Source organism: Scylla paramamosain, chromosome 10, assembly GCF_035594125.1.
Source record: "Scylla paramamosain isolate STU-SP2022 chromosome 10, ASM3559412v1, whole genome shotgun sequence".
Classification (NCBI taxonomy): domain Eukaryota; kingdom Metazoa; phylum Arthropoda; class Malacostraca; order Decapoda; family Portunidae; genus Scylla; species Scylla paramamosain.
This window is the reverse complement of record NC_087160.1, coordinates 1,352,501-1,368,776: the sequence shown is the minus strand read 5'-3', so window position 1 is coordinate 1,368,776 and position 16,276 is coordinate 1,352,501.

Here is a 16,276-nt window from a genome sequence, read left to right as displayed (position 1 = left end):
TAAAAGGTAATAGATACAATTTTAATGGTAGGTGATATAGACAAATAATATTCTTCATCTTTAAAAAAAGTATATACGCATTTTATTTTTTCGATAACATAATATTACATGAAAATATATATAATAAATCGTATAAAAATAGAAAAAAATAAATTTATAACGTGGAAATGTAAAGACGCACGAGATTCGAACAAAAATAGGAGATGGAGAGATTCAAGAAATAAAAAGCCGGATTAGTAAAAAAAAACAAAAAAAGCATAAAAATAAAAGAATAAAAGGGAATTAAATAAGTGTGTGTAGGAGAAAGAAAATACTGGCAAAGGAAAAGAGATAAATTTTACAAAAGTGTATCTGTGTCGCACGGAAAAAGAAAGCAAGGAAAATAAACATGGACAGGGAATGAAGCTTAGGAAATACACAAAGAAATTCAGTTTTGGAAGCGAGTCTTTTTCTTCATACAAACTGCACAGGAAATATTCAGTAATTGCATTGATAACAGAGGTAAAATAGAAAATAAAAGAAGACAAAGAAAATATAAGTAGAGGGAAGACTAATAGAGTAAAAAGAAAAAAAAAACGAAATAAATAAAAAAAAATGAAGAGCGGGAAAGATGAAGTTAAAGACAGTTTGAATAAAAATAGTTTTAGTAAAAGTAGAAGTAATGAGAATGAGATGGAAGGAAAAGAAAGAATAGATATAAAAAAGAACGTTAACGAATAAGAAAAGTAAAATAAAAAATAAATAAACAAAACATGAGACAAGTGCGAGCAGAAGAATAGAAAAGAAAAAGGACTAGACATGAAATGGGTGATAAAGATGTTGATGAAGAAAAAGAAAAAAAGAAATGCGGAAAAATACTAAAAATTTAATAAAAAATAGTAAAGATAAAAGATGAAAGTAATTCAAAGTAGAAAATAAATAGGAAAGAAAGATATAAAAAAAAATAAGAAGTTAACGAATAGCAATGATACTAAAAACAAAAGTAACACTAATGAGAAAGAGAAAGAAAGGAAAAGACAAAAATTACAAGAAAGAAGCAAGAAGAATAAAGATAAAAAAAATAAGAACAATGATGAAACTAACAATAAAAAAGAAACGAGAGAAAAATAGATAAAGGATAGAAAGAAGAGAAAATAACAAAAAATGGATAACAATAACAACAACAACGACACTAAAAACACTACACACTAAAAACAAAATAAGAAAAAAACAAAACAAAAAAGAAAAAGAACCAGACCGTAAAGGAGAAAAAAGAAAAAAAGAAACAAAAAAGTAACCAGCTTTCTTCAAGGCTTCATTTAACGAAGGACTGGGCTTCTTTAGATCCTTTATTTCTCTCCCTTTCTCCTTCCCTTCTTCCTTCCTCCCTCCCTCTCCCCCTCCCTCTCCCTCTCTCCCTCCCTAATGTGTGACGTAAGAGCGCCACAATTAAGCCTCACTCTTAAGCTGTTCGATTTGGGAGAGAGAGAGAGAGAGAGAGAGAGAGAGAGAGAGAGAGAGAGAGAGAGAGAGAGAGAGAGAGAGAGAGAGATCTGCTCCGGTGATAACATTAATCTCAAGAACAAAATGTTTCATGTTCCTGGTTTGTCATCTCGTTTATTTCTCATTTTTCACTGACTATTTATCTTATCTTATTTTTTTCTGTTTTTTTATCTAAGTTTTTTTTTTTCTCGTGTGGCCTTTGTTTTATCCTTTCCTTCTCCTCTTCTCTTTTTTTTTTCTCGTCTTTTCCTTCAAGTGTTACCTTCAGGTGACCTCTTGACTCTTCTTGTGATTTACCTTTGGTTTGGTTTGGCCTCAGAAATCACCACCACCACCACCACCACCACCACCACCACCACCACCAGTGACAAGAAGAACAAGATGATACCAAGAACATGACCCGGACATGTTCTGGACTTGCCTTTGTTGACACAGTTCTGAGTCGCCCACATGTGTTGAACAAGTCGGAGAGGAGGAGGAAGAGGAGGAGGAGGAGGAGGAGGAAGAGGAGGAGGAGGTGGAGGAGGAGGAGGAGGAGGAGGAGGAGGAGGAGGAGGGAGTGGGGATGAGAGGAAGAGGGTCGAAATTGAGGTCAAGGAGGAGGAGGAGGAGGAGAAGGAAGTGGAGGTCGTGGGAGACAACAACATCAACAACAACAACAACAACAATAACAAAAGGAAATAAAACAGATGACAACTGCAATGTCTTCAGGATAACATATAGCAGAACCAGTGACCGCAAAATTGGTATCAGAAGAAGAAGAAGATCCTCGGAGTCGGACGCAGGAAAAAAAAAAAAAAAAAAAAAGCCAACAACAAGAGTAACAGCAAGACTAGCAGTAGCAGAAGCAGAAGCAGAAGCAGGAGGAGAGGAGAGGAGAGGAAAGGAGAGAGGGAAGAGGAGAAGCAGTGAAGCGCATGGGACACAAACGGAAAATTTAATTATACATCAAAGGTAGTGAAGAGAGGGAGTCCGCGTCAACATTGAGTCCTCCTGCCGCCTTGGGGATCCTCAGGCGCCTCCACTTCGCACAGAAAGGAAGAGCCCCGTGAGCCTGTAAGGAAAGACGTACTGGCAGCAATAGCAGGGTAGAAAAAGGTGAAGGATAAGTAGAAGCATAAAAATGAGTAAGAAAGCAAGGTGGAGTATTTAGAAGGAGAAGGAAGAGGTAGAAGAAGAAGGAGGAGGAGGAGGAGAAAGTAAGAAAATGAAAAGACAGGAAATAGAAAAAGAGAAGGAGGAGGACGAAGAGGAGGAGAAAAACGAAAAGAAAGAAGAAGAAGAAGAAGAAGAAGAAAGAAAAGAAGAAAAAGAAACTGCTGAGCATGAAGAGGAGGAGGAGGAGGTGGAGGAAGATAAAGAACAAGAGTATATTAGGAAATACCATAATAATTCCATTAAGAAGTAGAAAGAAAATGAAAGAAAGGAAAAACATGATGATTATTAGGACAAGAAGGATGAGGAGGATTGTGACGAAGAGAAGGATAAGGTGGAGAAGGAGCAGGATCAGGAACAGGAAGTGAAAGAGAAGGAATTGCTGGACACGAGAAGCTGCTTAGTGTTACATCCTTTTGCCCTTGACTCTCTCCCAGCAAGCAACAAATATGTGTAAAGAGGAGCCAGCTGTACACAGTCTTATCGTGGTGTGTCGTGCTGTCTTGGTCGTTGTCGTTATGAATGCTGTCGTCATTATTTTTGTCCCCTTGGTCGTTGGACTTGTCGTTGTTGTGACTAAAATTATCGTCTTTGTAATTGTTGTTTATGTTGTAATTGTCGTTTTCGTCACTATAATTGGTGGTGCTTTTGTAGTTGTTGTTGTTATGGTCGTTGTCTTTCTGGATGTCTCTGTCCCCAGAAGTGTTGCTGTCATTATAATTACTGCTGTCATCATTGCTATTATTGTCGTCATTAAAACTGTCGTCGTCGTTACTGTTATAATTGTCGTTCTCATAATAATTGCCGTCTTCATTGTAATTCACGTTGTTATTAATTATATAAGCAGTTGTCACTATATTTGTCGTCGTTGTCATTATAATTGTCGTCATCATCATTGCAATTGTCATAGCTTTTAATTTTAGCACGATGCAGTAAACACACACACACACACACACACACACACACACACACACACACACACACACACACACACACACACACACACACGAAGATGGCTAAGACAGAAACACGAGAACAATTAACAAAGTATTTCAAGGTAAACAAGAGCAGGCAAAAGACAAACAGAGACAGATAGGAGGAGGCGAGAGAGAGAGAGAGAGAGAGAGAGAGAGAGAGAGAGAGAGAGAGAGAGAGAGAGAGAGAGAGAGAGAGAGAGAGAGAGAGAGAGAGAGAGAGAGAGAGAGAGAGATACTAGCACTCAGCACATTGTCTTTGATTCTCAGTACGAAAAAAAAAAGAAGAGAAACTTTAGATAGAGAGTAAGTGAGAAAGTCAGAGAGGGTAAGAGGAGGAACTAGAAGAAGAGAAGGAGAAGGGAGAGGAAGAGAAGGAGGTATAGAGGATAGTGAAAATAAAAATAAAGAGTATCAGAATGACTATAGGAGGAGGAGGAGGAGGAGGAGGAAGAAGAGGAGGGGGAGGAAAATGAATGGAGAAAAGTAAAAAGTGAAAATAAGACAGAGGAATTTGATGGAATAAGGAAAGGAGCAAGCAGAGAAAGAGGAGGATTAGGAGAAGGTGAAGGAAGTGTGACGAGAGAAAATGGAAGATGAAGAGGAACTGAGGGGGAGAGAACCAAAGGAAGAGGAAGAGGAGCAAGAGAAGATAATGAACAGGAAACAACCAGAGAAAGAGGAAGAGGAGGAGGAAGTGTTGAAAGAAAGATGACCATAAAAAGAGGAAGATGAGGCGGAACTGAAGAAGAGATAACTAGAGAAAAGAAAGGATAAGAACAGGAACTGAAGAAGGAAGAAACAAAGAACGAGGACGAAGAGAAAGAGGAGGAAGATGAGGAAGATGTAAAGTGCGAAGGAGGAGGAGGAAGAGGAGGTTTTGAAGAAGGGACAAGCAGACAAGCAGACAAGCGGAGAAAGGGAGGCAGGAAGGGAAGGAGGGAAGAAGCCACTACCCCCACCCCAACACACACACACACACACACACACACACACTAAGAGGCCCCAGGGTGGGAGGGTGGCGGGATGTATCACCAATATTGTGTGAGCTACAGCCTGGCACTCACCACCCAATATTCACCAACCAGTATTTATAGGCGGGCGGCGCCAACACCGATATTTGTGCCGTGCTGCAGGTTTACGATCACGGATAAATTAAGGGCCAAAGGTTATTAGTTACTATACAATCGCTTTTACTCGTATGTGTGTGTTCTTAAGGGTCTCTCTGTGTGTGTGTGTGTGTGTGTGTGTGTGTGTGTGTGTGGGTAGGTGTGTATGTGTGTGAAAGGAGAGATGAGGAAGGTGTAATATGCAAGGTTCTGGTCTTTGTTAGAGAGAGAGAGAGAGAGTGGCAGACAGAGAAAGGTCACAGAGTTAAGACTGGTGAAAATACATAAAATCAAGTTAGAGTAAGGAAGGTAAAGAGAAAGAGACGGAGAAGACAGAAAATAATAATAACCTCAGTTTGTAGGCTGAATCAAGTGTGTGTGTGTGTGTGTGTGTGTGTGTGTGTGTGTGTGTGTGTGTGTGTGTGTGTGTGTGTGTGTGTGTGTGTGTGTGTGTGTGTGTGATAGGCTGTAAGATATTCCCGTCCCGCGTCCTCGCATAAATACAGTATTTCATTCCCGCCCAAACAAAACACATACAACTCCTTCATCTTTGCAGGTAACAAACATATTTTTCTGACCCCTGTTCGTGAATGTAAATGTTCTGGCGCCCTTTAAAATTAGGCTACCACGGCCGCGAGAGAGGAAGTGGAAAGGAAGGGGGAAGGAAGAAGCAAAGAGAGGAAAAAGACTACTCAGAAGGGAGGGGAAGGGAAGGAGAAGAGGCCAAGAGGAAGAAGGGAAGGGTGGTGGGCAAGGCTGAGGTAGGAAAGACATATTTTTCGACCAGTGAATATTTCCCAGTTTGATTTCTATTCCTCGCGAGGCCAATGTTTCTTCACAGCAGGAGAACGTTACAGGAATCTCAAGTGACTGCCCCCTCAGTACCCCCACCCCTCTCTCCCTTCCTCTAGCTCTCTTCCCAGCCAGCCCACTCCTTCCCGCCCACTTCCTGCCCGTCCTCCTCCCCGCCCATGCTCGTGTGACTGGCGGGAGACTAGTCAGTGTCCACTACCTCCACCATCTCCACTTTTATGCTTTCCTTACTTTTTCCACCTCTTCCACCTTTAAACCTTTGTTTCCTCTGCTTTCTTGATCACATTTACACCATTATTTCTTTAATTTTCCACCTTCTTTATGTGTGTTTTATGTCTCTCTCTCTCTCTCTCTCTCTCTCTCTCTCTCTCTCTCTCTCTCTCTCTCTCTCTCTCTCTCTCTCTAAGACCTCTGACCACTACCACTACCACTTCTGCACACAGCTTGTTCCCTCTCCACTTCCTGGTTTTGATATACTCTCCCTCCCTCCTCTTTATTCATGGGAAGGCTTCTCAATGTCCACCTCCCTCCACTAGCTGTTTTCTTGCCCCTTTCACCTTGACTTCCACTTTTGTTATTTATCTCCCTTTCTCTCACTGTGTTTCTCCTTCCTCCACCTCTGACTTTTAATATGTGACTTTCGTGATTCTCTCATTTTGTTCTCCACTTCTTTGCTCACTTTTCCTACACAAATATCATAACGTCCTCCTCCTCCACTTTTCTCATTTATCTTCCTCTCTCTTCCACTGTTTTTTTTTTCAACCACCTCTGGCCTTTATTCTGTGACTACCATGTTTTGTTTTGTTTTTTGTCCACTCTCTCCTCCACTTCTTACCTTTACTGACTCCCACACAAACAGCTTTAACCTACTACCTTCTCTTCCACTTATCTTACCCCTCCACATTTAATTTGTAAGTACCTCTCCAGACACGTCCTCCTCTCCTCTCCTCCCTTCCATCTCCATATTTTCCACTTGCAACTTTATCCCTCCTATGATAGCTTGCCCTTCCTCCCACCTTACACGCTCCACGTTCGTTCTTTCATCATCTCTCCCCTCGCTGTTTCCGCATCACACCCTTCCTCCTCCTCCTCCTCTACCTCCCCCACTTCACCACTTCCCTCCCTCCCCACCACACCACTCGTCACACTTTCCCGGTCCCAAAAAAACCCACCTCTGCTTCCATTCCACACAATCCACCATTCTCATCCCTCCCTCTCCCGGCCTCTCTCCCCAATCTCTCCCTCACCCGCACTTCCTCTCCACGCCACACTCATCCATTCTTCTTCTCTCCCCGCCCTCCCCCACACCACCACCACCACTACCACTACTACTACCTCCTCTCCCTCTCTCTTCCTACCTCCCCGCCGACTCCCCGCCGCAACAAACAGCATGTCATCAAAAGCAAGATGAAAAAATATCACTCGTTCTTCGTATGTATATATTTTTTGTAACATTGGAATGCATCACTTAAACAAAATAACAAAAAACGACTCGTGGGGCGGCCAACTGCTGCAAAAAGCTTATATGAAATGATAGCAGCGGCAATAAAAAGATATATATGTATGTACGAAACGAAAAATGCAGGGAATCTAGAAAAACAACAACAACAACTACTGCGGAAAACAGTTAAATGGGAAAACACAATGGCTGGGGTGATGAAAAGTTGGTGATAGTAGTAGTAGTTGTAGTAGTAGTAGTAATAGTAGTTAAAATGGGAGTAATGATGGTACTAGTAGTGGTGGTGGTAGTACCCGTTTTGTAATAGTAGTAGTAGTAGTAGTAGTAGCATTAGCTGAAGTAGTAGTAATAGTAGGTATGATAATAATAATAATAATAATAATAATAATAATAACAATAATAATAATAATAATAATAATAATAATAATAATAATAATAATAATAATAATAAACAATATCAACACATCAAATCATAACAATAACAACTAAAGTGCAACCTCTGCCAGTAATAAAACATGCAATAGAAGACGAAGAATTTTTTTTAAAGTAGAGCAACAGCAAAATAGCACTAATAACAGAAGGAAATGCAAACACACACACACACACACACACACACACACACAGAGAGAGAGAGAGAGAGAGAGAGAGAGAGAGAGAGAGAGAGAGAGAGAGAGAGAGAGAGAGAGAGAGAGAGAGAGAGAGAGATGCTAAAACAAAAGGAATCTGAGCAGCCTTGTCTCCCAGCGCACATAAGCAACATAAGAGAGACAGAGCACACACATTTAACATCCAAGAGACAATGATCAGTGAAGGGAGACAGGTAAGACAGGTACAGATAAAATATTGCTGCCTGGAGTCTCAAAGCTTTAGAATTTAACCTTTCCACTGCAATGTTTTTTCCCTCAGTCACCTACAACTATTTTCTCAGGCTCTTACTTTTGTTTTATCAGTAGTTTTGTATCCTGGAAAAGACAGAATTAACTTGTTACATAATTCAACCCTTTTCCTCCAATATTTTTTTCCCCATAATCACCTACGACTTTTTTGCAGTATTTTTTTTTTTTTTTTTTTTTTTTTGTCTCCAATAAGTTTATATCCTGGAAAAGACAAATTAAGTTGCTGTTCTCTGTTTTATTTACATCCGTGCAGACAATTTTTCTGCACTCTTCACTGTTAGCAAAGAACGACCATAGCAGTAAAAAAGTTAAAAGTGCACGAAAACTTCCATTTCTGTGAGAGTGGAAATGTTTCAGAGCTGCAGTTTACTTAGCGAATAGAACAACTACAGAAGAATGAGGAGAGGACAGAGGAGGAGGAGGAGGAGGAGGAGGAGGAAAGGGAGGAGAAGGAGAAGAGAGAATAGGAGTTGACTGAAGAATGAGAAGCAACAGGAGAAAGATGAAGGAAGGAAGGTTAAAGATAGAACCTAGAAATATTATACGAATCAGCTTAGGAGCATCAGGAGCATTAATGAGGGAGTGTTAGGGAAAGTGCTGAAAACTGTTGAAGATACAAGAGGAGTGTTAAAGGTAAAACTCTGAAATATAATATAAATCAGGTTCGGTGTCCCAGTTTGAACTGATGATCATGCAAGGAGGGGAACTTAATTGATCATTCATTAGGAATCTGCAGAACATTTTATAAAGCCAAATATTGCATTATTGAACGAGCTACAGAAGATCACTTTAAGATGGCCGTTGGGAGAGAGAGAGAGAGAGAGAGAGAGAGAGAGAGAGAGAGAGAGAGAGAGAGAGAGAGAGAGAGAGAGAGAGAGAGAGAGAGAGAGAGAGAGGTGGGGAGGAGGGAGGAGGGGTTAAAAAATAATCAGAAAACGAATAATAGTAAAATAAATCGTTGTAGTTATTTAGTTTACCTTCTCCAGCATACCCAACCCTCCTCCTCCTCCTCCTCCTCCTCCTCCTCCTCCTCCTCCTCCTCCTCCAGTTATTTTGTTTTTTTTCTTCTTTTAGCACCATCTCTTTTCCGTCGTTCAATACAATCACCTACTCCTCCTCCTCCTCCTCCTCCTCCTCCTCCTCCTCCTCCTCCTCCTCCTCCTCGTCGTGCGTAAGGTATCGAGGTGAGAACACAGGAAAGATAAGACGAGGAGTCCTGAAGGTGGAGGCGAGAGAATGGATTAGCGTGATGGATGGGCACACGGGAGGATGTCGGTGGTCGCTCGATGATGCGCAATGATGAGTGGGAGGGAGGCGAGGGAGGGAGGGAAGGAGTCGAGGGAGGGAGGTAAGGGAATAAATCAGGAGCAGTGGCAAGAAAAGGGGGAATTCAAGATAAGATAAGATAGGATGTATTTTAAAACGTGGAAGAGAATTACTGTGCTTTCTTTGTCGCCTGATCTTGTTTCTGTTTGTTGTGTTTTATTTTTGTTTGTGTATTTACTCTTTTTTTTTTTTTTTTTTACGACAGCTGCATTGTGAGTGGAGTTAAGTTGGGTTAGATTAAGTTAGGTTGAATTTTTTATTTTTTTATTCATTTATCTTTTTTACAATACTGACCTCACATTACTTCACCCTACCTGACAATACCTGACCTGAGCTGACCTTAACTTTCCCTCTCCTCACCTTAGCTCGTCCTACATTGTCTTGTCTTACTTTACCTTACTTCGTTTCACCTTGCATCACTTTACCTCACCTTGTTTTACTTTATCTTAATTTACCTTGTTTTACCTTACGTATCATAAATCAGTCTAACCTAACTTAAAATAACTTATCGCAGTTGTAGATAAAGTGGGTAATATTAATTTTGTATATGTATTATTTTCATTGTATTCTTATTTCTTCTTCCTCCACCACCACTACTTCGACCACCACGATCGCCACCACCACCACCATCACCACCACCATCACCACCACCACCACCAGCACTGCTGCCGCCACCACCATTTCCTTTTACTCATTCTAGCCTTTAAGTTCCACGAAAGGAGGTTAAAAAGTAATCGTACATTAATTTTTACTTAACGTACACAAATAGAAAAAAAAGAGAACGGCAGAAAATATTAATCCAGAAACAACTAATTACGTTTCAATGAACTGGTATTTCAACATGATTTTTAATACAAATTCTGAATAACAATGTTGAAACGAAGTAATCTTTTAATGCTAAATCCTGAGTACGGCAACAATATTGATATTCAAATCTTAAAGAAGAGTATACAATGATATACCAAAACCGGGCTATCTAATTATTTTCATTCACTGGGCACATTTATATGATAGTTTTGAATAACTGATACAATAAAAGTTAGTAATTCTCTAAAAATACAGAAAAATAAAATCATATATATATATATATATATATATATATATATATATATATATATATATATATATATATATATATATATATATATATATATATATATATATATATATATATATATATATATATATATATATATATATATATATATATATATATATATATATATATATATATATATATATATATACATATATATATAACATGAAGCTCACTAATTATTTCTCTCAAGATTTGGTGGGCGAGGCGAGGGAACACACACACACACACACACACACACACTGGTTTCGTTTACTGGTTATATCCTCGAGGTCACCCACTAAGGGAATGTTTATCTGTTTTCTGTTATTCTTATAAATCCTTGTCTTTTCGTAGAATCATTCTCTCTCTCTCTCTCTCTCTCTCTCTCTCTCTCTCTCTCTCTCTCTCTCTCTCTCTCTCTCTCTCTCTCTCTCTCTCTCTCTCTCTCTCTCTCTCTCTCTCTGAACTATGACAGTAGAGAGAGAGAGAGAGAGAGAGAGAGAGAGAGAGAGAGAGAGAGAGAGAGAGAGAGAGAGAGAGAGAGAGAGAGAGAGAGAGAGAGAGAGAGAGAACTAACCAATCACACAGACAGACAGGCAGGCAGACGGACAGAGAAGCAGACAGCCAGACAGGCAGACAAACAGAGAGAGAGCTTCAACCTTATCTTCACGACCGGGACTCTCACAAAATAAAGAGGATAGATAGATATTTTTTTGCACTCATTCCGGTAAGCGGACGGCGGGTCGCGGTTCACGTAGTAGTTCTTCACCGGGCGACCTGGAGGCTGACGGGGGTCGGGCGGGTAGGGGGAGAAACACAACGACCCCCGACTTTGTCCTCTGCACACACTACATCTTAGGGAGGCATTGTGTGCGTGGCCTTAGAACTCTCCCTTTGCCCCCCAAGAAACCCACCATCCTCTCTGTCTGTAGGTCCGTCTCTATCTCTCGCCCTCTCTCCCTCTCACTCTCTCCCGGGCATTACCGCGGGGCCAGGCACTAACAGTTTACCTCATGACGAAGGGAATCGCTGGCGGGGCGGGAAAATAAAGCCAGAGGGGTCGGGGAGACTCGGTCCTGCTTCGACGCTTCTCTTCTCCCTCCCAAGGCAATAACCAGCTGACGAATAAATTTGAAAGCCCCTCGCTGATACCAAATGGGCCACGTCATTGCTCCTGGATTTCGCCAGTTTAAGGGAGGAGCGCGTCTGCCCCCGACATTCCCACCTCCCCCCGCCCCTGGAAGCCCTGCATTGTCCCCCCGTGATGGAGTGAAGCCATTGGAAGCAGCCCTCGAAATGCACCTGAATTTGTGTGGGAAAAAATAATCTTAATCATCTGATGAGTCTCCGTAGAAGTACTGGGGTTCATTCTCCTATTCCTGCCTCCTCTGGGTCCTGGTGTGTGTGTGTGTGTGTGTGTGTGTGTGTGTGTGTGTGTGTAAGTGTGGAGTGCACTGGGTGTGTTGGTGTACTGGCTCCCTGATCTCTATGTCGTCACTCTTCTGTTTTAAGATATAAGGGGATGACTTCGGCTTCTCTTTATCCCCTCATATCCCTCCAGGACAGCAGCAGCAATGTGTGAAAGTGCCCATTATGGTTCGAGTTTCATAATAAAAAGTACTCTTAAATGGTTTGTTTTCTCATGATTTCTTTTAAAAGGTCACTGAAATAATTCGTTGTATTATCATGATGTGTTTTCCCACTGGTGGTCTAGAGTCCTTGTCAAACTATCACCAGAATCATAAAAATACGCTTGAAAATCCTGAAGAGCTTCCATTAGAGGCCTTTAAGTCAGTCGAGATAAGATGGCTAAGCGATTGAAAATGCTGTCTGGTTTCTCGAATGCAAGACGAAAAATATATATAAAGAAACAAAAAAAATAAAAAAAAAATACGAGAGCAATGTATTAAAAAAAATAGTGTAACAGACACAGTAACAATAAAAAATAAATAAATAAAAGCTACATTAAGAAAGGACGGTACTAAAAGAAGACATGAAATAAAGGAAAAAATAAAAGTAAGTGCGAGAAAAACAAGCCACACGAACGACAAAACTCATGAGGCGCTAAGTGGAAAGGGAAAGTAAGCACAGACTGCATGGGAGGAGAATGGAGTGATATCGAGAAGGAATGTCATGTGAGAGTGGCAGTTGTATGCAAGTTTTGTGGTGGAGGAGGAAGAGGAAGGACTGCACTTGATCTCCCCTCCTGCAGTGATGCACGTGGCAGGGGCGAGAGGAGGAGGAGGAGGAGAGACAAGGGCGTGATGCAAGGAACGGAATGAAAGGATATTGAGTTCGTTCAAGTTATGTTGTATAGTTATCTTCCTCAACATGCTTTAAATTTATGGATTATTAACCCTTCCTCTGCCAGACAACTTTTTTTTAGTGGTAACCAACAACTTTTAGGCAATTATTATTTTTTTTTATGCTAGACGGTCATGTAGCTTAGAAAAGACGTATTTGATCTGTGATTCACTCTGTTCTATTGAAGGAAATTTTTGTTGATAATATTACCAAGAAAAAATAAGAAAAAAAAAACTATAGCGATAAAATAATTAACACATAAAAGAAGTATTGTGTTGTTATTTTACAGAGAGTTATTTTTTTCCTTACATGCTAAAAGTTAAAAGATAATTCATAAACGAAAAAGTAGTATTGTCATTAAGATTACTCTCTCTCTCTCTCTCTCTCTCTCTCTCTCTCTCTCTCTCTCTCTCTCTCTCTCTCTCTCTCTCTCTCTCTCTCTATCTGTCTATCTATCTATCTCCGTGTTGTTGATAAGGAGACAAGAAGAAGGTAATGTTTCCTTCATGTACATATACAAACATCCTTTTCCTTTTTATTTATTGGAATGTCGTGGAAGGAAAACAGTGTTGTTATCAGGATCTGTTTTCTTTCACTGCGTTTGGGTGACGATTAGAAGAAAACGGAGGAAGGGCTGGCTTTGGTGTACACAGCGGCAGGAAAGAAGTGCAGGAAAATGGAGCCGCAGTGACGCAAATTACAACATAAAAAAAAGATAAAGGAAGGAAAACGTGCCATCTGGAAGGTCATCACACTTAGGGCTGAGCCAGTCACTCACCACCACCGCCGCCATCACCACCACAGCCATCACCGCCGCCGTCATAACTACCATTGCCACTACTGTCATCACCACCGCCATCACTACTTCTACCACCGCCATCACCATCTCCATCACCACCACCACTGTTGTTACCACTCTCTCTCTCTTCCTCTCCTCAACCATCGCCATCACCGTCGTGAGTCAGTCACCACCACATCACCATCACCACAAAAATCATACCTACCACTACCACAGCACACACACACACACACACACACACACACACACACACACACACACACACACACACACACACACACACACACACACACACACACACACACACACACACACACACACACACTCACGCACACACACACCCCAACAAACCCCAACCAACACTCCACAAGCAACCACCAATAACCAATCCACGAGGCAGAACGAAAATAACCATGACCTCTCTTCTTTTCACCCTCCACCACCACCACCACCACCACCAACACCACTGTCACTGCCACTGCCACCATCCTCCCTTCCGCTCACCTCAAAACTTTCTGTCCCTCCCCTGCGGCCTCGTCCCTGCAAGTTGGTCTCCCCAGAGGACCGTTCCTGGACCTGAGTCGCACTATTAGCCAGAATTAAGTCCAGGGGAAAGGCGGCACAGGGGGACACCCTCGATGGCGGACGTGGGAAGGAGAGAGGGGGAGTGAGGGATGGAGGACTACGAGGTGGAGGGATAAGAGGGAGAGGGAGAAGGTCGAAAGGGATAGAAGGTAAAGAGGAAAGACTGTAATGGAGTTTGAAGAGAAGAAAGAAGGTGGGAAGGAATAGGAGAAAATGAGGGAACGTACCAAAAAAAGTGAGAGGATAAAAAGGAGGAGGGAAAATAGGGATAAATAACGAAGGAAAAGCGAATGGTGCGAAGAAGATGTGGGATGGAGGTGAAGAGGAGCAGGAAAGTACTGGAGAAGGAAGGAATAGAGGCGTGAGAAAGGCGAGAAAGATAGGGAAAAGAGAAGGAAAGCGAGCGAGAAAGAGAGAGAGAGAGAGAGAGAGAGAGAGAGAGAGAGAGAGAGAGAGAGAGAGGTATGGCAGGAATGACAAATAAGGAAGGTAACAAGAAGCAGGAGGAAAACAAGAGATGGAACGAAGGAAGTTTGTTAGAAGAAGAAGGAAGAGAGAGAGAGAGAGAGAGAGAGAGAGAGAGAGAGAGAGAGAGAGAGAGAGAGAGAAAGAGAAAGTATGACTGGATAGGTGGAAAAGTCTGGCGTGGGAGAAGAAGAAAAATAGATCTGGAAATATGTATACCTAGAAACACACACACACACACACACACACACACACACACACACACACACACACACACACACACACACACACACACACACACACACACACACACACACACACACAGAAAAAAAGAAAGCTAACGAGTGAAAAGGAACAAAGAACATACAGGAAGGGAAAAGAACAGAAAGAACAATTATGGTGAGCCTGCAACACTGGAGAGAATGGGATAAAAGGGAAGAGGAAGAAAAACGAACAGACACGGCGGGGAAAGAGTTCGTTTGGGAATAGGGGCGGAAAGGAGAACAGGAAAGACAGAAGGGGAATGTCCTGACGGAACAAAAATCATAGTTGGAGGGAAATGAAGAAAAAATGAAGGGTGAGGCGACATGTACGTGATGAAAAGGAAGGATGTGTCGGAGTACATAAAAGGAAATAACGCAAAGGCAAAGAAAAAGGAGGAAAGTTATTTTAAAGTTATTTAGGCCAGTCTGTTTTTGTGAGTGTTTTTTTTGTATTCTCTTTTTAATGTGTAGGTTTTTTGCATTGTTTTTAATAGCCTATAAGTTAAGTACCAGCAGAACAGTACGTTATTATTACATTTATTTCATTAAAAAGTAAGAGGCAGGGCAGACAGACAGACAGACAAACAAACAAACAAGAAACCGGTTGATAAATATTTTTTCGAATACAAATAAACAAAAACAGATGGAGAGACAGACACAAACGGACAACTAAACAGAAAGACATACAGACACATATAGACAGACAAATTAACAAAGACATACAGACACATATGAACAGACAAATTAACAGACATACAGACACATATGAACAGACAAATTAACAGACATACAGACATACAGGTACAGAGACAGACAGACAGATGGGCAGACAGACCGAGACGGGCATACCCACAGACAGAATCATAACTTGGTAACGCTGCACAATTCCTGTACAAACATTTCCACCTAGCTGGCCGGACTCAGGAGACCAATCTGCGTGCTCCTCTTTCATTTCGTTTTAGGAAGAGGAAAAAATATATCGACTGGTCAAAAATAAAATCTGTGAAAGGGAGTGACCTGTTAAGACGACCCTTAGCCTGAGAAACGTGGCCTGTGTTGTTGAGATGGGAACAGGTGTAAGGGAAGACAGATTTGTATTAAGTTATAAAGTACATATGCACAGACAGACACACTAGTAGATGGAGGGAAAGACATGTAGATGATAAGTTATAAAATGGACCTCCACTTTTTAACTTTTACATTTATATGAGTTCATTTGTTGCCCATCTAGTTATATCTCCTAGAGAAATTGGCAGTTCTTCATCACTTTATAGTTTTTTCATTTACTTTCATTCATTATTTTTTTTCCCATTGATAGAAAAAGTAACACATTTTCACCATTTTACTTTTTCACACTTAGTCTCGTTCATTTCACTACCCATTTTCTACGCACTACGATTTTACAATATCCAAAAGCTACGGACAATAAGAAAAAGAAAATCAATATAAGCAACATTTTCACCACAAATTTTCACCGCATTGCAATTTCCCATTTAGTCACATTCATTTACTATCCATTTAATATTTTCCCTCCCCGAGACAGCTTCGAACTACGACTTTGTAATACT